This window comes from Periplaneta americana, chromosome 10 (genome assembly GCF_040183065.1).
Source record: "Periplaneta americana isolate PAMFEO1 chromosome 10, P.americana_PAMFEO1_priV1, whole genome shotgun sequence".
Lineage (NCBI taxonomy): Eukaryota > Metazoa > Arthropoda > Insecta > Blattodea > Blattidae > Periplaneta > Periplaneta americana.
This window is the reverse complement of record NC_091126.1, coordinates 153,358,411-153,385,240: the sequence shown is the minus strand read 5'-3', so window position 1 is coordinate 153,385,240 and position 26,830 is coordinate 153,358,411. Positions and strand designations below refer to the sequence as shown.

The window sequence follows — 26,830 nt, the reverse complement described above, 5'->3', positions numbered from 1 at the left end:
GCTTAAAGTAGTGCCCTGCAATGTTAAAACATGAGAGCGGCAACCAAGACATTACAAACTTCGTCTTATTCCATATGAAAAATAATCGCAAGGTATGTGCTCAAATCCTTAACTGGTTTAAAGTAGTGCCCTGCAATGTTAAAACATGAGAGCGGCAACCAAGACATTACAAACTTCCTCTTATTCCATATGAAAAATAATCGCAAGGTATGTGCTCAAATCCTTAACCGGCTTAAAATTGTGTCCTGCAATGTTAAAACATGAGAGCGGCAACCAAGACATTACAAACTTCGTCTTATTTCATGTGAAAAATAATCACAAGATACGTGCCCAAATCCTTAACCGGCTTAAAGTAGTGCCCTGCAATGTTAAAACATGAGAGCGGCAACCAAGACATTACAAACTTCGTCTTATTTCATATGAAAAATAATCACAAGATACGTGCCTAAATCCTTAACCGGCTTAAAGTAGTGCCCTGCAATGTTAAAACATGAGAGCGGCAACCAAGACATTACAAACTTCGTCTTATTCCATATGAAAAATAATCGCAAGGTATGTGCTCAAATCCTTAACTGGTTTAAAGTAGTGCCCTGCAATGTTAAAACATGAGAGCGGCAACCAAGACATTACAAACTTCCTCTTATTCCATATGAAAAATAATCGCAAGGTATGTGCTCAAATCCTTAACCGGCTTAAAATTGTGTCCTGCAATGTTAAAACATGAGAGCGGCAACCAAGACATTACAAACTTCGTCTTATTTCATATGAAAAATAATCACAAGATATGTGCTCAAATCCTTAACCGGCTTAAAATTGTGTCCTGCAATGTTAAAACATGAGAGCGGCAACCAAGACATTACAAACTTCCTCTTATTCCATATGAAAAATAATCGCAAGGTATGTGCTCAAATCCTTAACTGGCTTAAAATAGTGCCCTGCAATGTTAAAACATGAGAGCGGCAACCAAGACATTACAAACTTCCTCTTATTCCATATGAAAAATAATCTCAAGATATGTGCTCAAATCCTTAACCGGCTTAAAATTGTGTCCTGCAATGTTAAAACATGAGAGCGGCAACCAAGACATTACAAACTTCGTCTTATTCCATATGAAAAAAATCGCAAGGTATGTGCTCAAATCCTTAACCTGCTTAAAATAGTGTCCTGCAATGTTAAAACATGAGAGCGGCAACCAAGACATTACAAACTTCGTCTTATTCCATATGAAAAAAATCGCAAGGTATGTGCTCAAATCCTTAACCGGCTTAAAATAGTGCCCTGCAATGTTAAAATATGAGAGCGGCAACCAAGACATTACAAACTTCGTCTTATTTCATATGAAAAATAATCACAAGATATGTGCTCAAATCCTTAACCGGCTTAAAATAGTGCCCTGCAATGTTAAAATATGAGAGCGGCAACCAAGACATTACAAACTTCGTCTTATTTCGTATGACAAACTAATTGCAAGATTTATGCTATAATTATTATGCGGTTGAAACAAGAAGAAATTGGAGTGGAGAACAGCGAATATTTTTATAACAAGGTGGAATAAACACGACAAGCCTTCTGCAGAGCGAACATCAGCGAATATCGTTCTTCACCGTACTCGACGAACTTGAGCAGAATATAACACCTGTAACGACCCAAGTTTAAAACATGAGGGATGGGAGAGGAGGCCAGCAAATATTTTCATAATATTGGCGAACACACAATAGGCCTCTTTCTGCAAAGCTAACATCGGCGAATATCGAACTTCGTCATACTCGACAAACTGAACCGAACATAGTGTCTGTCATGCACGATGACAATGTATAGTATGAAAATGAAACTATTTTATTTAACAGACTAGATATTATTTATTTTATTGGATAGTATGTTATAATTATGTATAATATGACAATGACAACATTTATTCAACGGGTTATATATTTTATGCTCGACCATGCCGAAATGTAGTAATTATACACCTGGTAGTAGCCCTTTAATGCATCTCATTAAAGTACACCTATTCATTATAACTCAGTTGTTCAGCCAATGAGAAATCACCATTGTACCATTATAAAACCACAAGTATCAATTATTCTCGGATATGCAATCGATAGACAATTAGCGAAAAGTCACGGAGGCTGGAAATCCAATACTGTCGCAGAAGGTTATGTTCTGTTACTATAATAATTAGTGTTAATTGTAAATAATATTCAAATAAATTCAATTTGTCATCTCGTTCTTCAACTCTAAATCAATTTCCAGGTTATATCAAGACTAATGTTCACGTTATTCTCTAGATTATATCAAGGTCAATGACATGTGTTCCTCGGAAAAAAATCAATATTTTCGCGTCTGCGCACATCTCTCAATTTAGAAGGTCAGTTCCGCTCTTCACTTAGATAATCATAACATGAATACTTATGAATAATTTCAAATTAGAAATATGGTCGAGCATAAAAAGTCGTATGAAACTTGCCTATAATGGTAATTAAGACGCTCGTATGGAAATTTTGAAACTCGCTTGCGCTCGTTTCATAAACAAACATACTTGCGTCTTAATTACTACCATTTATAGGCTCGTTGCATAATGTACTAATTCGTTTCATTTATTAAGAGATTAGATAATTAGTATAAATTGCAATTATGTGTAGTATGAAAATGATTACAGTACTCAGATGATTAGTAGCCGTTTAAAAATACTGTTTATTATGAGATATATTGTTTTTACGAACAAACAAACTGTAGTACAGTAGTACGAGTATCATAGACGAGCACTTGTCAACAACAAACATTCGAACGGAGCGACAGAAGGGTCTCTTTGTTCAGGTCATAAACCGCTAGAGAAAGTGTGGAGTGAGTTGTTTCCGTACCGAACCAAAAACCCGCCTATTGATTCTGCCTGTACTATAGTTTCAATTCGGTTATTTAACGACGATGTTTCAAATACTACGTTATCTAGCGTCGACGAAATTGCTGATAGATGGTATTTGGCAAGACGAGGCCGAGATTTCGTTCTGGAATTATTTGGCATTCGCCTTACATATAGTGAGAGCTTCGCAAAAAGAACCCAACCATAAAATATTAACATGACTGGAAGTAGAATGGTCCCGCTCCGTATTTGCGTGCCTTTAGGCGTAATGTTTTGCACTTGAATTACGGAATGACCGCTGGGGGAAGAAATGTTTTCATGAAATTTCGTCTAGTGTACGGTACCGGTGCCCATTCAACATCGTGATGAATTTGGGAACTCACAATAAGTAGCGAAATTCGGTTTTGCAAGCTAGCTGCAACAGCAGGAATGCCAATCACACCTTATCCCAGTACTGGTTGGGTGATCACTTCTGCTGAAGCACATGGACTTGAAACCAACGGTCGACTGGTAGACATTGCCCTGCATGACCTGTGCGCCGTAGAAATATTCCGCTTTCTCTGGAATGTCGTAAGTAATTCGTGAGCTTCCCATGTCTTTTACTTTTACTCCTTTCTGTATGTAATTATTCTGTCCAGTTCTATTTCTAATTTAGTTCACAAGAGCGTACTTATTTTTTCTCCCAAGTTTCTCTTGACAGTAACGCAATTAAATACAAAACTTTCAGATTAAAACTTAACGTCATTGGTTATATCTCTTTACCCGTAAGAACACGAGAAATCTCCACACAGCGAAATTGAGGATTAATTTCTAATAATATCAAAAAGAGTTATGCAATTCCCATAGTTCTATTAGAGAAGGTGGTTGATATATTTACTTGGTTATTTAACGACGCTGTATCAACTACGAGGTTCTTTAGCGTCGATGGTACTGGTGATAGCGATATATTTGGCGAGATGAGGCCGACGATTCGCCATAGATTACCTGACATTTTCCTTACGGTTGGGAAAAACCTCGGAAAAAACCCAACCAGGTAATCAGCCTAAGCAGGAATCGAACCCGCGCCCGAGCGCAATTCCGGATCGGTCAAACATATTGCTAATAAATAATTTGGCTACCCGCCTGTAGAAAAACAGTAATATTTACCAATGTCATATATTTACTAATTAAACATGACGTATAAGTAGGCTGTCTGGTAGTTTGAAGTCACTGCAAGTGTAAATAAAACACTCCTCCCTTCCTATGTTTTTTGTGTCGTATCTTTTAGTAGTATAAACACTCTATATCAACCGGATGTATTTCCTTCCATTGTTTTTTGATCAGAAACTTATTGCTTACGGTATGTAACGAGTGACCATAACTTGCAGCACAAGCTCTAAGATATTCAAACGTTAGATAACTAGAGCAGTTGATAAAGCATCATAAAATAACACTAAAATCTCGAAGATGCCTAACTCTCAATTTAGATGTCTTTCAATTTTATTTACTGGACGCTAAAAAACTACCTCCAACAGTACAGCACTAGAGCAACCAAATAAAAAAACTACCTCGTTAACTAACAAACTATCTCGCTAGCTAACTTACCAACTAACAATCTCGCTAGCTAGTTAACGAACTATCACATAAACTAGCTACCTATCTCGCTAGCCAGCTAACTAAATGACTAACCCGCTATCCACTCACACACTATCTAATTAACTAAATCACCAACTCATTCACTGTCTAATTAACTAAATCACCAATTCAGCCGCTATGTAGTTAACTAAATCACCAATTAATTCACTATCTAATTAACTAAATCACCAACTCATTCACTGTCTAATTAACTAAATCACCAATTCAGCCGCTATATAATTAACTAAATCACCAATTCATTCACTATCTAATTAACTAAATCAGCAACTCATTCACTGTCTAATTAACTAAATCACCAATTCATTCGCTATCTAATTAACTAAATCACCAACCCACCCACTATCTAATTAACTAAATCACCAAATCATTCACTATCTAATTAATCAAATCACCAACTCAACCGTTATCTAATTAACTAAATCACCAACTCATTCACTATCTAATTAATCAAATCACCAACTCACCCGTTATCTAATTAACTAAATCAACAACTCATTCACTATCTAATTAATCAAATCACCAACTCACCCATTATCTAATTAACTAAATCAACAACTCATTCACTATCTAATTAATTAAATCACCAACTCACCCACTACCTAATTAACTAAATCACCAACTCACCCACAATCTAACTAGCTAAATCACCAACGCAGCCACTATCTAATTAACTAAATCACCAACTCACCAGCTATCTAATTAACTAAATCACCAACTCATTCAATATCTAATTAACTAAATCACCATCTCACCCACTATCTAACTAAATCACGAACTCATCCATTAGCTAATTAACGAAATCACCAAATCATTCAATATCTAATTAACTAAACCACCAACTCACCAACTATCTAATTAACTAAATCACCAACTCATTAACTATCTAATTAACTAAATCACCATCTCACCCACTATCTAACTAACTCACCAACTCACTCACTATCTAATTAACTAAATCACCAACTCACCCACTCTCTAACTAAATCACCAACTCACCCACAATCTAATTAACGAAATCGCCAACTCATTCACTATATAATTAAATCATCAACTCACCCACTATCTAATTAACTAAATCACCAACTCATTCACTATCTAATTACCCAGCTAGATATCTAATCAAATAACTAACTCGCTAAGTAAGCAATTCGCCAGATAAGATCATAACTGACTCGCGACGCAACTCGCTATCTAATTAACTTAATAACTGACATGCTAACTAAATAACTCTCTAACTTAGTAACTCAAAATCTATCTAATTAACTAATTTGTCAGCTTAGTCAATAATTCGTTATCTCGCTAATTCACTCATTAAATAACTCATCAATTCACTAACATGCTACCTAATTATTTCCCTAACTAGTTATGTAATTAACCTACTCACTAACTCACTATCTAATTAACCACATGGGTAATTAACTAACTGATTAATTTGCTAAATAACTGAGTATCTAATTTACTGACTACCACACTTCCAATTAACTAACTCGCTAGGTAAATAAATAACTAACTAGCCAGTTCACTAATTCGCTCACTACTTATCTAATTAACTCACTAAGTAAATAAAGAGATAATAAATAAGAGAATCGAGAGTTTTCGGTTTATTTTTGTTTGTTTTTGTGTATTTGCGTGTGCATATGTGCGCTTTTTCTTTTTTTCTACTTCTGTCTTTTGTAAGTGGTCTATTAGGTGTATGAAAACGTGACTTTTCGTTGAGCTACAGGAAGTCGTTATGTGTTTATGGAGTCTGGAAATACCAGAATACAAAGTCAGAAATAAGAGAGATCGTATTAGAAAGAAAAGTGGCGCCATCTTTTTCTGACTAGTTATTCTTTTACTTACAGTATAATACAAAACAGTTATAAATAGAACTCTCATAAACACAACCATCGTAACAAAATAATGGAAACACTCGCTTTCACGCAAAATATTCCTAATGATGCAATTTCATGGTAAACATCTCACAAAGCAACGAGGCTTTGCGAACAGTTTACTAGTGGTAACGTATTTTAAGAATACAAGGTAGAATTACTACATGAACTAATCTACAGGGTGATTCACGAAAATTGTGCAATACTCTAGGATGTGATGTCAAAGCAAGCGCATTTTTCTGACCTTGACGTCGTACGCGGGCATTAAGCGCTAGGTATGGAAAGAGAAATAATCAGCCTGTTGGATTAAGAAAATAGTGGTGCACAAACTTCAAACGGAACGTGAAATTTTATGGCGTTAATTTTATATGGCTTCTTTCTGTTTAATATTATCTATATTGTCTGTAAAACAAAAGTACTAACACCTATTTCTTAGCCTAATATTGCAGTTGAGTTTTAAACGTTAATAACATAATCAAGAGTAAAGAAGGAATATTCACACAAATTCCATAATACCTACAACTATACTGTACTAAGTGAATTAAACACATCATTCATAAAGAAAGTGTTATCCCAAAGAAAGACACTAAGTATGACATGATAAGTTGAAATTGATATTGATGGTATCTTTAACCTTATAAAAGTAATCAAAACAATATTATAGTACAAAGCAAAGTTGTCTAGGTATATGTTTTAACTGTAACTAATATTACTTAATAAAACTCGTATCGCATTATGCTTTTAGGTGATATTGGTACGCAACTTTCTGTTATCAGAATATTAAATTATCTCGAAATCTGCTGAAGCTATAGACCTGACTTTTACCAACACATAGGCACATATCTTTTGTTTGTGATGTAACAGTATTTGCTTTGTTAATTCGTTTCGTTACAAACATTTTCCATGCGAATATTTTCAAACATTTTAATACACTATCTTCAGTAATGCGTATTTATGATATATTAGATTTACAAAACATTGTTTCAGTACCTGTAAGACTACTAAACAAACATATCTGAAAATTTCACTTTTCTGTAAAAAAGGTGAGAAAATATTCCTTTTGAATAAAAAAGCAAACTTGTGAAAAATGAGCATTAAAATTAGAACTTACAATCTTATAATACACGTATACTTCTCAGACAAATCTAAAAATTAACATGGATACAGTTTTAACAAGTTCTCTTCCCTTTACCCATTGAATCAGTGCTGGCCGTCCCTGTATATAGCTCGACCAAGCGGCATATACTATCTCTATCATCTGTCTCTTTCCTTTCCGCTGTAAAGCGCTCAGGCTCTCCTGGGCTCTAAAGCGCGCGCTTGCTCCTATGGGCATCAGTTGACATCACTGCTCTAGGATGTGATTTCTGTCATTCTGATGAAAAAAGTTCGTGTATACAGGAGTCCGATTTTGAATAGTTTCGGATAAAATTACGTTTCTTTCTTCCGTAACACGCATTCTTGTGATATCTCTCTCTCTCTTCCTCTCCCCCTCTCTCTGAACGTCTGGAGCTGGTACTGTTCTCCAACCAGGAGATCAACCGTGAAAGGAATGTACTTACTATTGCGTCATCTATTGGAGCGAAGTAGATAGACAATATTATCGTTATAACGTCAGTTTAAAAACCATGCGCTCTCCTGCATATGTTATTTCCTATATGGAGGGATTAAAAGACCAGGAGATTAACAGTGATCTAATTTTGTAACTAGGGTAGTATAAATATGTGTGTATCAATGTTATTGTTTGTGCTGCGAGAGCGAGCCAATAGAGATACGAGTACCCACGTGTGTGATCTTATGACATCAACATTCATTCACAGCATTACCCTCTGCGTTTCATTCCGCAAAGACTTTCTCGTGGTTGGAGCACAGTATGCATTACAGTACAGCTGATAGCAGCGACACAAAATCTCGTGACATCAAGGTCACGGTTAGTGATAACTCAACACCGGTTCAACGTATCTACCTAGCATACGAACAACGGAGGTTAGGGAATGCGACGCGCGCAGTTCACACTCGGGCGGCTACGTGTATTGCTGCAGAAGTGGGTTCTTTGAAAACCGGCTTTAATACAGATTTTTCAGGTGAGTAATAACGTGAATGTTCTTTAATGAATTTGTAATAAATCCAGTACCATTGTTGTAAACAATTTAAATGCTTAAACCTTCATAATATCTACGTTTATGTTTAACATTCAGGAGGGCGTAACTCCTCAATTTAAAAAAAATGATATGTTTATATGAACTTCTTTCATCAGAATGATGCCAGAAATCACATCCTAGAGTATTGCACAATCTTCGTGAACCACTCTGTATATATGAATAACAAAGTGTACCGGTATAGTGTAATTTTACTTGGGAAGTTGTGGGGAAATATGGACAGTCTAGAGTACAAATAGAACCACAAAGGGTGCAATTTGAGGAAATATATGACTTCGTCATTTAATTGGACACATTGATTCCGAAGCACTAATGTTACTACTAAAGGGAAGGTTGTTTGGTTCCTTAAACTGTACATATCCAATCCGAACAACAGATACTAAAATTAGATAGGGAAAACTACAGTATTTGGTCCTTTTATCCAAAGGTTCAATGGCTGCTGGTACGAAACATGGTTAAAAACTATACGACAAATTAATTTCTCAGTATCCTGTTTTAGCTAACGTAAGTATGATTAAATTTAAATTTAAAATTTAAAAAATTATTAAGGAAAATTGACATAGGATTAGATAATTAACTGCTAAATATTAGTCTTACTCTTGGTTTCACAAGTAAAGAACCTTCGTTGCAGGGTTGGGTTCAGGAAGCCATAAATCTGACCGACACACTCCCCCAATTAGTGAAACTGTGGACAAAGATACCGCCAGGAGACCACTGAGAATGCTGTGTTGTGAATTTTCCATTTTTGAAAGAATCCAACCAGTTGCAAAAGAAAATACATTTAAAGAGTCCAGCCAAGAGCAAACGTGGCAACAGCTTCCCCTAACTGGCCTGTCAATCACTGTCATCTGTGCAGAAGTGGTGTGAGGCCAGGGTTCTTTACTTGTGGAGCCGAGAGTATATACTTGTGAATATTGGTTATAAACTTTCCCAATTGTGGTAACTCTTTATCATATAGGCTCTTGTTTTTGTAATCTGTGCTATTTTATTGCTTATATTAATTGTGTATTTTGTCTTCTTCTTCTTTCTGCTTATCTACAGGTCAGTTTATTCCCGACCACGAGCATTTCCTCATACGCTGGTAAATTCTTTAATTTATATTTCTGTTTTGTTTAAATATTTGACATGTTAATTTTTGTTTGATGTATATAATAGTTCTTAATGTATTTTCGTTTCTATTAAATTTAATGTGTAATTTTCTGGTTTCCCGATTGTAGTAGTAATAATAATAATAATAATAATAATAATAATAATAATAATAATAATAATAATAATAATAATAATAATAATAATATATGTGTAAATGTATATAAATTGAAGTTTTACAAATGTACATTAAATAGCTACATGTAAAATGAATAGAAGAAAATGATACCAAGCAATTAAAACTCGAAAAAGGAACTAGACATATCTATTCTAAATCACAGAAGCTACAATCATTAGAGGGGGGGGAAAGCCAGTTTTGAAATTGAAAAAAAAATGAAGAGGGGGGGAAATTTCTCGATAGCGTATTATTTTTACAATTTTTAAGTATTTATATAAATTAAAACATATTCAGGTTTTTTAAAACTTTGTTATAAAGTTCTGTTTTATTATATTGCTAACGTCCATTTTAATTACTCTGACACCTGACATGGCATTCTAAATTTCTGGTACCATGATAAATCCTTCTATCTTAACATACGACTTAAAATGTACTAGATAATTCACAACTTGTCTAGTCAACTATCCGAAGGCAAGTTCAAACCTAATAAGTGATACTAATAAGACACCAATCATGAGCCAACTATAGAAGGAGATAATGGGGCAGTAGAGCCAGTTCTTTTCCCCCTCCATTTTATACATCGCTGACTAGTAACATGTTATACTAATCAGGCTTCAGATGTACAGAAACAATTGTTCTTCGATGAACGCTAATATTTTGGAATATTAAATTTGAAGTATTATTGCACATAAATTAGCCATTTTTTAATTTAAGCCACTTCATCGTATTTGGGCTCCTTAAGACAGAAAGAAATTAACGTTAATCAGTGTTAATGTTTAATTCTTAAACTTATAAAAAAAATTTGGAAAACGGGACAAGATGGGAAATCAACGGGACGGGCGGGACAAGGTAAAAAATCGGGATTGTCTTGTCTAGAACGGGATGTATGGTCACCCTGCACCTATATATTGCGCTGTATATCATGAAATCGCTAAAAAATTGACATTCTTCGTTTTCCCTCAACACCCTTCACATGTTGAAATCAGACATCAAACAACCTCTTTAGTTCAAAGCGCCACAAAATAGAGGCTACTCCACCACTGCTACAGCAATTGAAGGAAAATCGTGACTTTGACTCTAGTTGGACTCATTGATTCCGAACTTCAAATGAAGAGTTCAGAGCCATAGTGGGCCAAGTACCATTTACTAAAAACTGAGAAAGCAAGGGTTAAAGTTAAATGAATACCATAGTTTAATGAATATTGATATATCATTTAGTTTTGATGTGAATATTTTATATTATTTGCTATATGTTTCATTGAATTATGGTATTTACTTCATTTTGACCCTTGTTTTCTCAGTTTTTAATATATGGCGCTTGGCCCATATGTCTCTGAACACTTCAAATGCTGAAGCTGGAAGTGGCATAAAGCAGCAATGGCTACGAACTTCAACTTACCGATTCCGAGAATATTTCAAGGCCCTCGAAACCTGGTTGATGTGGGCTTCGTAACCAGCCCGACACATGAGCTCGGGAGAAGTATAACGAAAGCAAAGTCGCAACCACCGATCAGTGTTACCAACTTCCTCAGCAAGAATTTTTCTACCCGAGTTAAATATTAGACTGCAATGCAACCATCGCGCTCTCACACAATCTTTATTACATCAGTATTCGCAGGGACAAGAAATATATCACATCTTGAGCCTATTCCAGGAAATTATGGTGTTAGAGTTATGACAGACCTACTTTTAAAAATGATTTATTTGTTTAAGGGAGCAAGTATACCATTGGTATACAACAAATTAGTGAAATTATTTTTATATCTCTCAACCGGTATGCCATAGTTGCGCCCCGCGGTCAATTGGGAGGCCTAGGCATGGCATAGTAGTATTGTAGTAGTAGTAGTAGTAGTAGTAGTAGTAGTAGTAGTAGTAGTAGTAGTAGTAGTAGTAGTAGTAGTAGTAGTAGTAGTAGTAGTAGTAGTATTTATTTATTTAACCTGGTAGAGATAAGGCCGTCAGGCCTTCTCTGCCCCTCTACCAGGAGATTCCAACTACAATATCAACAATAAAATTACAATTAAGTTAGTATTAAATTTACAATTACAATAAAATCAAAGTACGAAAAGATTACCTGACTAATTAAAGCTAGATAATTTATCATAGAGAAACAAAGAATATTTTATATTTACTGAATTACAAATTAAATCTAGAATAACAAAATTGTATAGTGATGAAATTACTGAATATTGAAATATTTTGTGATAGATTAAAGAAACTATTTACAAGTAATCAATTACTGACCAAGAGCCTAGTAAGTTTTCGTTTGAATTCAATTTTATTTCGACAGTCCCTGATGCTAGCAGGTAGCGAATTCCAGAGTCTTGGCAGGGCTATTGTGAAAGAAGATGAGTATGAGGAGGCATAATTGCGCCCCGAAGAAATCGGGTAGCAGAAGGGACATGGCATAGTTGCGCCCCGAAGAAATCAGGTAGCAGAATGGACAGGGCATAGTTGCGCCCCGAAGAAATCAGGTAGCAGAATGGGCATGGCATAGTTGCGCCCCGAAGAAATCAGGTAGCAGAATGGACATGGCATAATTGCGCCCCGAAGAAATCGGGTAGCAGAATGGACATGGCATAGTTGCGCCCCGAATAAATCAGGTAGCAGAATGGACATGGCATAATTGCGCCCCGAAGAAATCAGGTAGCAGAATGGACATGGCATAGTTGCGCCCCGAAGAAATCAGGTAGCAGAATGGACATGGCATAGTTGCGCCCTGAAGAAATCAGGTAGCAGAATGGACATGGCATAGTTGCGCCCCGAAGAAATCAGGTAGCAGAATGGACATGGCATAATTGCGCCCCGAAGAAATCGGGTAGCAGAAGGGACATGGCATAGTTGCGCCCCGAAGAAATCAGGTAGCAGTATGAACATGGCATAGTTGCGCCCCGATGGGCATAGTACACACGAAAGTGATTGTCATAATATAAACAAATTACTTACAAATATTACAGTGGTAGCTGCATTGAAATCAGGTAGGCCTAGCATATGATCACTTTTACTATTTAAAATAACACTTTTTTTATCGATCATACACAATAAATGAACTGCATTTTTTGTTTGTACATCGATATCTTAACCATACGGTACAGGGTTTCGAAAATTGAAACTTAAAAGCATTGTGAATTATTAACTCTTTATCGTTTTCTGTAAACTTAACATTCATTTTAAATTAACCTCACTATACGCCACAGACTGTGTGAAAATCATTAATAAAATGTCAAAGACTGCTAAGGCCCCATATTCCAACGGCTCACTCATTTGAATATGTCAGTTAATAAAGTACTGCCAACTTCATGGTGTTCATTTTAAAGGTAGGCTATTGATAATCACTGCATAAACAGTAGAAAAACAGTTAATAAAATACTGCCAACTATGTGGTGTTCATTTTAACGGTAGACTATTCATAATCACTGCATAAACAGTAGAAAAACAGTTAATAAAGTACTGCCAACTTCATGGTGTTCATTTTAACGGTAAGCTATCGATAATCACTGCATAAACAGTAGAAAAACAGTTAATAAATACTGCCAAGTTCATGGTGTTCATTTTAACGGTAAGCTATCGATAATCACTGCATAAATAGTAGAAAAACAGTTAATAAAACACTGCCAACTTCATGGTGTTCATTTTAACGGTACCGATAATGAATATTAAATCGCATAAGAAATCAATAAGGTTGGTTAATTAAGAGGCTCGAGTTTCCGTGGTGTCTTTTTCTCTACCTATTTCATCGGGGCGCAACTATGCCATCCCCTTTTCTCTACCTGATGGGAACGGGGCGCAACTATGCCTACAAAACAGGGACCCTTTTTTATCTGCTGCATTTTATCTGACCGTGGGGCCTCTCAACTACTATAAAAATTAAATGAACAAAACTCTTCACGCTTAACATAAGGTAAAGATTAGTAATACTGTGATACGTGTAATATTGTAATAGTTCTTTTTGAGAATTTATTACAATTTTACTGAGCGAGAGAAGAACCGGTTTTGTACAGCAACTTGTCCACGAACATTCCCTTAAGGGAACTGGGTAGTGATACTGCGCGATTAAAAAATTTCAATACAAAAGTTTAGTTGAATATTTCTAGGCTTCTAGTGCTCAGAATGGAATAAAAATTTCCAGGCTTATAGAATCAATCATTCTGAATTCAGTGGTATAAAAGACAACTAATTAGTTTCGTATCTAAGTGCAAAAGAAAGGCCCTAACTGATAAGCTGTTTTCCCACTTTGCTAAGTGCACCTCATTCTTCAGGTGCACATTACTTGCTAAAATCTTCACTCATATACCTTGTATTTTTTTAAGTTATCTTCAGTAATGTGTATTGTAAATTCCAAAGCAAAATTTAGTTAAATATTTCACCCCTAGTGAAACAGAAAAAATATTGAACTTTGTTTACAAATTTTTACAATTTTTTCAATGCATATATATTTTTTCTCGTGTTGTGTATGTGATATTCTTAAACCCGTAGGTCTACTATGTAGAACACAGGCTACAGAAAATGGTGTAAAAATTTCATGTAAATTGCTTCAGTAATTTCAGAGAAAAATGCACGTAAGTTTGAAAAATATCAACTTATCGAAAACTGTGTTTAAAACAAAAGAAGAATGTATGACTTACATGCACTGCGAAATTTAAAGAGGTCATTTAATAGGCTTATCTGCAGAAATACCCCCAACAATATTTATATTGTTTTAAAGAGCAGTTCTGTACTTTATTTTAAAACACAAAACAAAAAATCGGATTTTTCACCCCTAATCACTACTTGGTTCCCTTAATATGTTGGCGCAAAAAACCGGTCTTCCTTTCTCTCAGTAAAATTGTAATAAATTCTGAAATAGAACTATCACAATATTACTAATATCACAATATCGTCGACCTCTACCGTATATACATTACACTTTATAAAACACCATTCACAATAATAAAATGGCTAATAATTGCCCGTAAAAATAATGTCAAATTTGCGTAATATTTTTTTACAACCGTAAAGCATTTAAGATATACAATTAATTAAATACCTGCACGATTACTTTACTTGAATGTTTTAAAGACCTACATCAACAACACAGTCTAGTATCTTTTACCTATTCCTTCGAGAAATATTTTTTTCTTAATCGTTACCTTCAATATTATTCTGAAATTTGTATTAAGAATTTTTTTCTGAAATAATAGGTAAAATATCCTAGACCAGGCCTGCAGAACTCGCAAAGTAGGGGAACTATGACGTCAGCCTCACTCCACTTCTATTGGGGATAATCGACTTCCGCCCCGAGAATGAATATTGATGCAGCCGAGCGTAAATAGAACGCCGTGACCGCACAAGTAGAAAAGATGGGTGGGGTAAAAGAGGGGAGGAAAGCAGTCGCTCTCAAGAGCTACAGTTCTGCAGGCCTGTCCTAGACTATGTTGTTGATATAGATCTTCAGAATATTTATGTAAAAGAATCATGTAGATATTTAATTAATTGTAGATTTTATTATGAAACTGCATTACGGGTGTAAAAATAATTACGCAAATTTGATATTACTTCTACATGTAATTATTAACTACTTTAATATTCTGAATAGTTTTTATAAAGTGTAATGTATGTATATTAATCATGAAAAGTTTCATTTAAATTTTATAGTAGCTCAGATATAAAAAATATGAATTTCACTAAATTTTTGCAGGCCAATGATGTACCGTTTCCCTGGAAAAGGATGAGACGATTGAATATTCCAAAGTCTCAGATGTTAGACACTGCGCATGATCGGAGACAAGATCACTGATACACAAGATAACGAATATTGAGTTACTTAAATGCAGGCTATTTGGTTTGTTACTACCATCGTTCCGAAATTCACTTCAAAAACTGCAAAAAAAATATGATATTACGTAAATAAAAGATAAATATATACATAAATCGTGTAGTTAAATCGACAATGGAACTTCATGACTAAATAACACTCCGCACAGAAAGGAAAGCTTTCATGTCGTTTCAATAGATCAGACGGTAAGACTTCTCCTTGTTGTGTAGAAGAGTGCGAGTTCGATTCTTAGTCTACACAACGATGAAATAGAGTTTTACAAAGTCCTGAGATTAAGTGTTAATGATCGCAAACAATACAAAATTACAAGTTATAATATTATAAACGTTAATCTAATGAATGCATTTATACACACATATACAATGTAAATGCATATATATATTCCAAACTAACAAATAAAATGAAATTAAAATATATATATATATATATATATATATATATATATATATAATAGACAAACTTTTACAAAGGCTTAGAGTCCTTAGGCTATGTCATTTGTTGAGTAATTATTACAATATTTTATTAATAGCTTTCCCATGTGCGTACGAAATGCACTCGCACAAAACAATTTTTGTTAAAAGTATGGCTTTGGATTATTTCATTCTCACCCCTTCAGTTAATTTTAACTATTTTATCTACGTGTTTGCAATAGTGTCTAATTTAATGTGCATTCAATTTTATTCATGTTATGATTGAATGAAAAAGTACTGTTGCAGTTATTGAATAATTACATATATTAATACTCATTATTAAATACATCTGTTAAGTAACCAATTGCAGTATCTTTTGCAAAATCTTGAATGTTTAAGTTGTCAATATTTCTGTTCTATATACTATAATACGTTAAAAGAATTTGTAATAGATTTGGGATCCTCTACTTTATAATCAGTGGTTTTAATGAAAAAATATTTTCTTTCTTAGGATATCTACAAGTTTAAATTTAATAATATTCCGAATAGGTTTAATTGCATTATCTGAATTTTGTACTTTTTTATTCAAATATATTCTATTTCCCTCTTTCATAATTTTTGATAAATTACACTGTACTTCTTGCAGTATTTAAGAACATGAGGATCATTACATTGCAACTCATTACATATAGATTCTTCTTTTTAATACATGAGATTTTGAAGTCCCTGCGTTATCTACATGTTTTTACTTTTGAATTTTTTCACAACATTGAGTGGAGAACATCCACTGAAGTGATTATGAAATTAAGTGAAAAATTCAATACATTTACTCTTAATATCAGCAGTACCAGTATCATATATGGTTTTCCAAGATTCATTATGTAGACATAAATTTATATAATCACTAGATACAGCATTTACGATCCTTTCTTCGTTTTTAAATTAATATTTTGAAATTGTTCAATGACATTGGAAACACATAGGATTTGTTTATCATGTTCATTCAAGCCATTGATTATAGGTTCTGTCGAATAGGAATTCAGTCTAATTCTGTGTACAAAACATTTATCAATGGCTTTGCTACTTCTGCGTGTATGCTGTGGGAAAATGACTCTGCGACTAAGATTCCCAGTTTCAAGGAGTGAATTTAATTGGAACAACTGGATAATACGCACGGCAGACCAATATCGATAGTCGACTCTACTCGCTGGCCACTAGTCACCGGGCCGTACCGAGCCGTATCAAACAAAATATAATCGAAATGGTGGTAGTCAAATTCGCGACTACATTCTTAAATAATTCACTCTATTAGTCAAGTTCAAGGTTTTATGTAGTACAACGGCGGTTTTTTTAATGCATTAAAAGAAAATGAAGATGTAATAAGATCATAAACTAGGTTATCACAAGGAAATTAACAGGAAAAAAGGTGTGTTTCACGGAATACCATTAAAATGACGGAAAGTAAATTTCCGGTTAATGTTCGCCAAAGCGTAAAGTACGTAATTATGACGGCGTTGCTGTTTTATTTCTGGCCTATAGAAAAATACCTAGCCTTTTACGAAAAAAAAAAATTTAGGGACCATGAAATTATTCACCGCTTTCATTATAGACCTATTATTTTTTAACAATATTACGAATCAAAAACTGTCATATTATATAATTTTAACTACTACATGGACGAATGAAATCAAGCTAACCTAACCAAAGCTAACCTAACCTAACCAAAGCTAAGCTAACCTAACCAAAACTAACCTAACCTAACCTAACCAAAGCTAATCTAACCTAACCAAAGCTAACCTAAGCTAAGCTAACCTAACATAACCTTCGTAAATGCAAGGCCTGTAACCGGAGCAAGAAGGGATCTCAATCATTTAATGTGCAAGTACACGCAAAAATAAATTCAAGTAAGGATCACGCTCCCACTGCATGAGAGGTCCGCGCATGCGCTACAGCAAAACTGTTTCTGTCCCGAGCCTCTCATCTAAGGCACTCGTCATAATTTACTCGCAATATTTACGCAAATACACATTGTCGCTAACAGTGGTGCTATCTCTCAATAATGTTCAGAACGAAGGAGGTAGACAGAGAGAGAAAAAATTTCTCCCGCCAACTACGCCACACACCAACGTCATGTTCTTATGTTGGTGACATTGTGTATTTACTTAAATTTGGTGGTAAACGTAACGGCACGGTTCAAAGCGACCGTGCTAATTCTCCAGTATAGCGGAGATTTCTAAAGTCTTTTCTTTACAAATTCAATGTTGACTATAAATATTAATACATAATGTAAGAAATATGAATGATTGTAGTTAGAAATCTGATTTACATTATAAAAAGCAAGAAGTTACATTATTCCACAAGATTCGAACTTTCGATGATGGTTTTGTCGTACAACGTACAACCACGGACCTATTCAATGCTTATGTTAATAACCTACAATTTAGCTGTAGCAATGTGGTGTCATAACTTTGGGTTTGTTTACTTACTGTAATTAGATTTAATTTGATTAGTTTCGCAACAATTGGACTTCCTGTTATATCCTCTTATTTAGATATTTAATTTAGGGTTGATTTATTAACTCTTACTGTGCAAGATGCCTCTTATTTCAATAATTCTATATCACGTTAAATAGCCATTGTCTACAGTAAAGTATTATCGTCATCCCTCATTTCTCATCGTAATGGCGAACCGACGTGACATGAGACAGCGAGTTATAGCTCTAGTTGAGGCTGGATATGGGGCTAGATCTGCTGGCCGTTTGGTCGGTGTTCCTGGAAGTACAGCCGCGAGGTGGGTTCATCGTTACCAAAATTTAGGGGAGGTCGAAAATCGCCCTATTCCAGGGCGTCCGTGGATTTCTTCATTGGAAGAGGATGCTCTCTTATTCGAAACAGTTGGACAGGACCCCTTTCTGACTGCTAACGAAATAAGAGCAACATCTAACTTTCCCGGCTCTTCACAGACTGTGATCAGCAGGTTGAGGAACCCCGGTATTAGGAGCCGGAGGGCTACGCAAATGGAAATATCGGGGGAAGCACAAGCTGTCGACCGTCTTCCCTTCGCTACCAGTCGAGTGGATTTCGATTGGAGAAATGTAATTTTCTCCGACGAAACAACCATCTCGAGTGATTACGAAGGTCCTGTCTGTGTCTATCGTGAGGATGGTCTCCGACATGACCAGCGCTATGTGCACCGACATGAAACATCGCCCCGCTTTAGCATATCGTGTTGGGGTGGATGTCTTACGATGGACCTGGCGTTATAGAACGCATCGATGGCCGGTTTAATGCGGGAACTTACGAGCACATTGTGGAAAATATATTCCTTCCCTCCGTCCGAGAACGTTTTCCCGAAGGAACATTGCTGTTCCAGCAGGATAACCATCCCGTGCACTATGCTGCAAGCATTCAAAGACGGTTTCAAAGTAGACCCGAGATCGTAATCATTAATTGGCCTCTGAAGTCACCTGATTTCAATGTCATCGAAAATTTATGGTCGGAATTGAAAAAGAGAAGGATAGCCACCTATGCCCACCGACGCCCTCGAAATCGAGACGAATTGTGGGATCAAGTTGTTGACACCAGGGAAGATATCGCCGGGGATCAGAACTTATTCCACAATCTCGTGACATGCATGCCGGATGGACTTAGAGCTGTAATAGAAGCTGATGACATGTGGACAAGATTTTAAGTTGGCAGGTCTCTTTTTGTTTCTTATGATTTTTGATTGAGGAAAAATTCTTTTAACTTCCTAGTAAGATTTATTTTTTTTAACGAGGTTCAGCCCACTTGTAAGACCCAGAAATTGGGCATAAATTATTCCATATTTTTCGACAAATTAGACAGTCGAGGAACTCTGAACAAATTAATTACACCTCAATAAAAAAAAAGTTTTACCCGGGATCGAACACGAGACGTTTCGGTTATACAGTGGAACCGACACGCTACTATATGAGCTACCGAGACAAGACAGTGACAGCAGCAATCCAGAATGTAGATCCCTTAGCAGGCATTTGCCATTCGGTACAGTGAAGCAATGATATTTTGTGACTCGAGCTATGTTGTTAAATCCTGGCCTTAAATGGCAGTCTTCTTCGTGATCCTTATTCTGGTCCTTGTCCTTGTTGTGGTCCTTGTAACAATTCTTGTACTATTTCTCATGGTATGTATCGTTACGTCGATATCGAGTGAACCGCGCTATAGAACTTTAACTTCCGACGACCAAGAATCGTCTCATTCTTTTTCAGGGTAACTGTACCTTCCCCCTTAAAAAACGTACACAAATGAAAGAAATTGCTTCAGCAACTACTTACAATAGTATGAAACTATTAATAATCAAAATTTAATGAACATATAGTAGGCACTCGGATTCGAACCGAGACCTCTTGATACTCGGTCTAACTCTGTACCGCAGAAATGCAGGCTGCTTATAACGTGACAAAATTTCAGCAGTGGAAAAATCAGGGGAATTAAGAGTTGTCACAATATGAGCACGGACGAACCCCTCTCTAAAAAAAAAAATAATATACAATATACACATTAAAAATGATATTAAATTGTTCACCGGTCCCCACCACTCGGCCTAAGACATCGTTTCGCTAACTCCCCTGCGCACAAAATAAAATGTTACTTTTTACATTTGTGCCGTGAATAACTGTTATCCATTCTATAGCAAACTAAAGGCTTTGTTTGTAATTTTATGTCATGAAATTAATTATAGATATCTCGCAGTTTATTTATGTATTATTAGTTCAAAATTTTCTCTTTTTAGATTCAGTCGATGTCTAATAAGTTTTTTTTTCCAGAAAAATAACTTCATTTTACGATTTTTTTTTTAATAAAATCGCTAGTGCCCTAATCGTGCGTGAAAAATTTACTAGCGGACGATCCTACGTAGAGCTGAGACGAGATGTTATGGCACCAACCTGCGCGAAGTTTTAAATTGCCGGCCAGCAGGGTAGAGGAGTGGGGGTTGTTTGGGTTACGGTTCTCAAGCTCAGAGCGGAGGCATATCCGTTTTATCTCTTTCTAAAAACATTCGTCTTACCTTAGTATCACCACTTTCCTACTAAAGAGTCCGAAGGTATCTAATGAAATTACGCCCGCTATTCCATCTTTATATACTTATTCTCCATCCGAATCAGACGACTGATCTGTGCTGGGATCACATGTCCCTAAGTTTATGGAAATGTTCTCCAAAATACTGACCATCACGTGCTCACTTTCAATGTAATTGTTCTCTACTTTCTTCACATAATCATACACTGATATCCACTTTTGGAAGAAGCGATTGCAGAGTCGGTCCCTGCTTATGCATAGCGGAGAAATTATAGGCGAGTCTTCTTAGGACTTCCTCATCAAAAGTGTCTATAGCTGCAACACTCTTCTTCTTCGGCTGTGATTTTTCCGGACTGGAGAAAGAATCTGCTGCTCCTGCCTCAATATTTTTCCCTTCTTTCCTGATTTTTGCCAAGGTTCGCTTTGAAATACCAGTGGCAGCCAGTACTCTTGCACACACGCTTTTCAATGGAATTGGTATTCCATTTACAGCCCCTTCTGACATGAATTTCCATACATTGTATGCTATTTCATGTCTTTGACTATGAACTACTCTATGATTTCACACATTAGACAATGCCATAATGAGGGCGGTGAGAAGGACAATGTTTTCAGTATTACCAATAGCGGTAGTAGCAGAACGATCTGAACACTCGGAATGCTAGTAACCAACTAACCCAACACCCCTCCAGTTGAGTGTGAGGACGAGTCCAAGCAAACGAACTAAAACACGTCCCTCGCGCTGGTGCCATAACTTCTCGTCCGGGCTCTACATATGCGAAATCTGACGAACTTGCTTAAGCTTACCAGGTTTTCAGAATGCAAATTAGAGCCAGCTGCAACTTTTATCTCGAACAAAATATGAGGAACATTTAAGAGAGAAATCTGTGTGCGCCATCTCAGAGCACGTATTAGCACGTTGAACCACAGTATAACAGAAAAATTCCTTGGTCTTACACCATTGAAGCTGTAATACTAATTCATTACTAACCATTAGTTTATTTGTATTAATTGCATTAAAGATGCAGATTAGAAAGAGAGAATTGCAAAGGTTTTGTTTATACACACTAGTAAATAATGTCCTACTTTCCCCTGTGTCCCGCGCCGTGGCGTCGCGGTCTAAGGCATCCCGCCTAGGACTCGCGTTACGGAATGCGCGCTGGTTCGAGTACTCATGGGGGAAGAAATTTTCTCATGAAATTTCGACCAGTGTATGGGACCGGCGCCCACCCGGCATCGTGATGTACTTGGGGAGCTGCGATAGGTAACGAAAATCCGGTTTCGCAAACCAGCTATAACGGCTGGTGGGATCATCGTGCTAACCACACGATACCTCCATTTTGGTTGGGTGATCGTCCACCTCTTCTTCGGCAAGTGGACGTGAGGCCAGCAGCCGGCTGGGCTGCAGCGCCATGGATATATTTACTTTCCCTTGCGGTACTGTATTGTATTGTATTGTATTGTATATATTAACATTCCATGGTATTCGTAGAATATGGATCAAGTCAAGAAACTTAATACTACTATAAAGTCTTAATTTATAGTCACAGTCTAGATGAAATACAGGGACATCATTTTATTTTTACTAACATTTTTAATATTAACCTGTCTATACCTTTAGAGAACCGGAAACACCGCTTGCTCCCCCCTCCAAGACTGGAGTTCGATGATACTGGCGTAAAACACAAATCACTCTACTAGGTATAGGAAGGAAGAAAAGTAGTTCATCCATTTACGTAAACTAGGAAATATCGAGATTTTGAGTTTGATAATTTTCATTAGGTTTTTCTTTAATCAAAGTACAGTACTGTATTAGGAATAAGTGTTTTTACTCACGAAGTGAGTTATCCATGCGAACGTATTCATTATGCAGTGTATATTATACTGTCTACAGCACATTAGCGTACAATATAGAGAAAGAAGTTAAATTGAAAAATAATCATAATATGAATATTTAAACACAATTTTGAAAATGGTGGTCGTTCATTTCGATACAGGCTTCAGTTCTTTTGTGCATATTATCACACTATAGACTATTGCATCTAATTCCAATTGCCAGTTTCGTCCTTCGTACTAGTAACTCATGTTGAAATAATTCGGTACCTACTCTACGTACTGTAAATTCAATCTTCACTTCTGCCGGACCCGAAAATATAAAATTACTGAGACATGCTATTTACTGTCCGTCCAAGTGGTTATGCCGCAGGATTGTAGAAAGGGAGGAAATCACGTGACAGTTAATTACTTAACGAGGCCCTTTTATTTAAGTTAAATTAAACAGCTGTATAATATTACGTAAACTTCCAATTCCTAAGAGAAATTAAGGATTTCAGAAAAGAGCTAAGACAGCCCAGCTTTTACAGAGGGGCGAGCAGAAGCAGGTGGGGGAAATCGGGATGCGACGTAGGCAAACGGACAGTACCTGTGCGAAAATATGATTCAATATTGAAAGCTCTTTCGTCACTGGAAAACGCGAACATATTTCTGGAACGTACTATACTCAGTAACTCAGTACTGCTTACTATCTGCGGTCTTGGTTCTGTGTGGAGTTGGAACTTCCTTAGTAGAAGGGGTGGGAGTGAAGTACATTAAAAAACTCAGGTACAATAAAAATTGAAGTAAAAATAAAATGATGTCCCTGTATATACAACAGAGGTTTCCAATATAGTCTACTAGTACAACTCAAAGTTTTAGTATCAATTTCATGAAGCGTTGTTGAATGTCATGAATTCACCTACAGAATAGAAGGCGTGAAAAATTAGGTACTTCTTTAATTTGGCCCTAAATATTCTTCTGTTTTGAGTTTTCATACTGTAGGCCTACAAGTTTTTCAGTCCTCAACTACGGGGCATTTCGTAAAATACGAAACATTTGACAACTCTAAACTTGCTTCTTCCGATTTCTGACGAAAATACGAGGGCTTGGTCATAAGTCTGATTAGGTTGGGTTTTTCCGAGGTTTTCCCCAACCATAAGGCAAATGCCAGGTAATCTTTTGGCGAATCCTCGAGCCTCACCTCATCTCGCTACACTCGCCAAAATATTGTAAAGAATTTTAGAAAATTGCAAAACTGTAAAATTGTAAAAATTGTAAAAATTTGTAAAAATTGAAGAGTCCACTGCAAGAATAATGGATTTCACTTTCTTGTCGAAAATGAACCAAGACTGTCAATGCATAGCTTAAGACATATAGAATGTACATAGAGAGTTATATCGCAGTAACACTGATAGTCATTGTCCAGTAATGATCGGAAAATCACAGTTAAGGGGACACTCAACTATATTTTGGAACTTTTTTCCTATTTAACCATTCTTTTTCAAATTTGGAGAAAAAGTTTAATATACACATGGAAAGTAACATGCAAAATCTCAGCTCATTAGATCCAATAATTCTCAAAATAAAATATATTTCAATTTTTAATCAATCATTAATTGAAATATCACTTTTAATTATCATTTTTTATTTTTTGGCTTTGTGCATTTGACTGTGACTTCTCAATGAATAGGGGAAGAATTCTGCATATTGATTTAGTTCTGTCACGTAAATTAGTGTAGAAATTTAATTTTTCATTTCTATGACAATTTTTCTCCAATTTTTAAGTTGAGTGTCCCCTTAAGCTTTGAGCGCTAAGCATTCCAAACTTTCAATTGCTTCTCCTGCAAAATGTATTCCAAATGACATCCATCATTCTTGCAGTGGACTCTTCAATTGTAATTGTAATCTTGTGAAGTTTTTACTTGTTCCACATCTTAAAGCTTCATTGCTCATGTAAGATCTATGGAATATAATAAATGAAATGAAAAGTTTTGATTTTCTCTAGATAAATCAAAACCTCTAGTGAGATTACTGTTGAAATAGTACATTATGCAACGAGCCCATAATGGTAGTAATTAAGACGCAAGTATGATTGTTTATGAAACGAGCGCAAGCGAGTTTCATAATTTTCATACGAGCGTCTTAATTACCATTATAGGCAAGTTTCATACGACTTTTTATGCTCGACCATATTTCTAACCTGAAAGTATTGTAAATTAGGTCTTTTTATGGTTATGTGCGAACTGACCTGAATTGTGAGATGTGCGCAAACGCGAAAGTATTGATTTTTTCCGAGGCCGAATGTCATTGACCTTGGCACAGAATAAGAATGAAAATTAGTCTGATATAACCTGGAAATTGATTTAGAATTGAAAAACTAGATGACAAATTGAATTTATTTGAATATTATTTACAACTAGCCGTACCCGTGCGCTCCGCTGCACCTATTAGAAATAAATATAAAGTAATTACATAATTAAAATAGGACGTTTGATCCAGGGAACAACTTTTACAACAGCGCAAGATAATCTGCTTAACTCATTACCCAATTTTTTTGCATTGCATTTATTACATATATATTTTATGTATTTTAACATGATTCAATTTAGCATAGTTAAAATTTGAATTATAAAATAATGGATTGCTAAGCTAACGTACTATTACTGCATACTAAATCAATACACTCTCGTTGTTCGTTAATTCTCTGAGATTAAAATGAGTGTACATAAATATTATTTTAAGAAATATAGAAAACGAATGTACAAAATAGTCCATTAAATTTTCTGTGCATAAGAAGCTATTTTAATCTTACTTGTCCTCGATTTACTCAGACGTTACTGTAATAACATTATAGCAATATGTCCCTCTAGAGAAACTACACTTTCCAATGGTGAAACAATAATTAATTATACAAATCGGTTAATTTAGCTTCTGATACTACTTCATACAAACACAGAAACATTCTCTGTAGGCTATGTTTAATAGCTTTCGATTGTTGATGTCCAAGGCCCCTGTTTCGATTGTTGTTGTCCAAGGCCTCTTATAGACGAAGTCATTTGTTCTTAATACATTGCACCGTCTTAGATGGCGTTATTTTAATTTTAAAACTCATTTATCTCATGAAATATCAGTCCTATCAAAATTTTGTAAAGAATAAAACTTATCGGAAATCATTTTTAAAGAAACTTTTGTTATGTAACATTTTTCACAAAAATCAATAATAAGCGAGATATTTCGATTTATTTAATTCAGACCCCCTTATAACCCCCCGTTTAAATAAAATATTTTGAATGCCATGTAGCCTAAAATCTAAGTTACAACGAACTTAATTTATATTCCAATTTTCATATAAATCGGTTCAGCCATTATCGCGCGAAAAGGTAACAAACATACAGACAGACTTACAAACAAAACTTTCAAAAATGCGATTTTCGGTTTTAGGGTGGTTAATTATATATGTTAGGACCAATTATTTTTGGAAAATCGAAAATTACCAGAAAAATTTCGGCTACAGATTTATTATTAGTATAGATGAACGCTAATTGTTATAGTAACAGAACATAACCTTCTGCAACAGTATTGGATTTCCAGCCTCCGTGACTTTTCGCTAATTGTTTGTCGATTGCATATCCGAGAATAATCGATATAACGGTACAAAGCTGACTTGTGATTGGCTGAAGACCTGTACTTTAATGAGTAGGTGTACTTTAATGACATGCATTAAAGGGCTGCTACCAGGTGTATAATTACTACATTTCGGCATGGTCGAGCATAAAAAATATTTCCCATGACTTACGTCCCAACCTTCGTAAATCGGGTGAGAATGCACCCAGTGGACGACAGGCCTAGGATTATGCAATTTTTAAAGACGTAAAAAGATATCGATTGATAAATTAACATCAATCAACATGGCGTTGGAAAAGGTACTTTTGCTGCGACTCACTCAC

General features: G+C 35.6%; 1 protein-coding gene across 10 annotated transcripts in view; it reads right to left on the bottom strand.

The window, feature by feature from the left end:
• Positions 1-26,830, bottom strand: part of Tre1 (Trapped in endoderm 1) — a 257,148-nt gene that overhangs the window by 85,881 nt on the left and 144,437 nt on the right. The window lies entirely within an intron of this gene.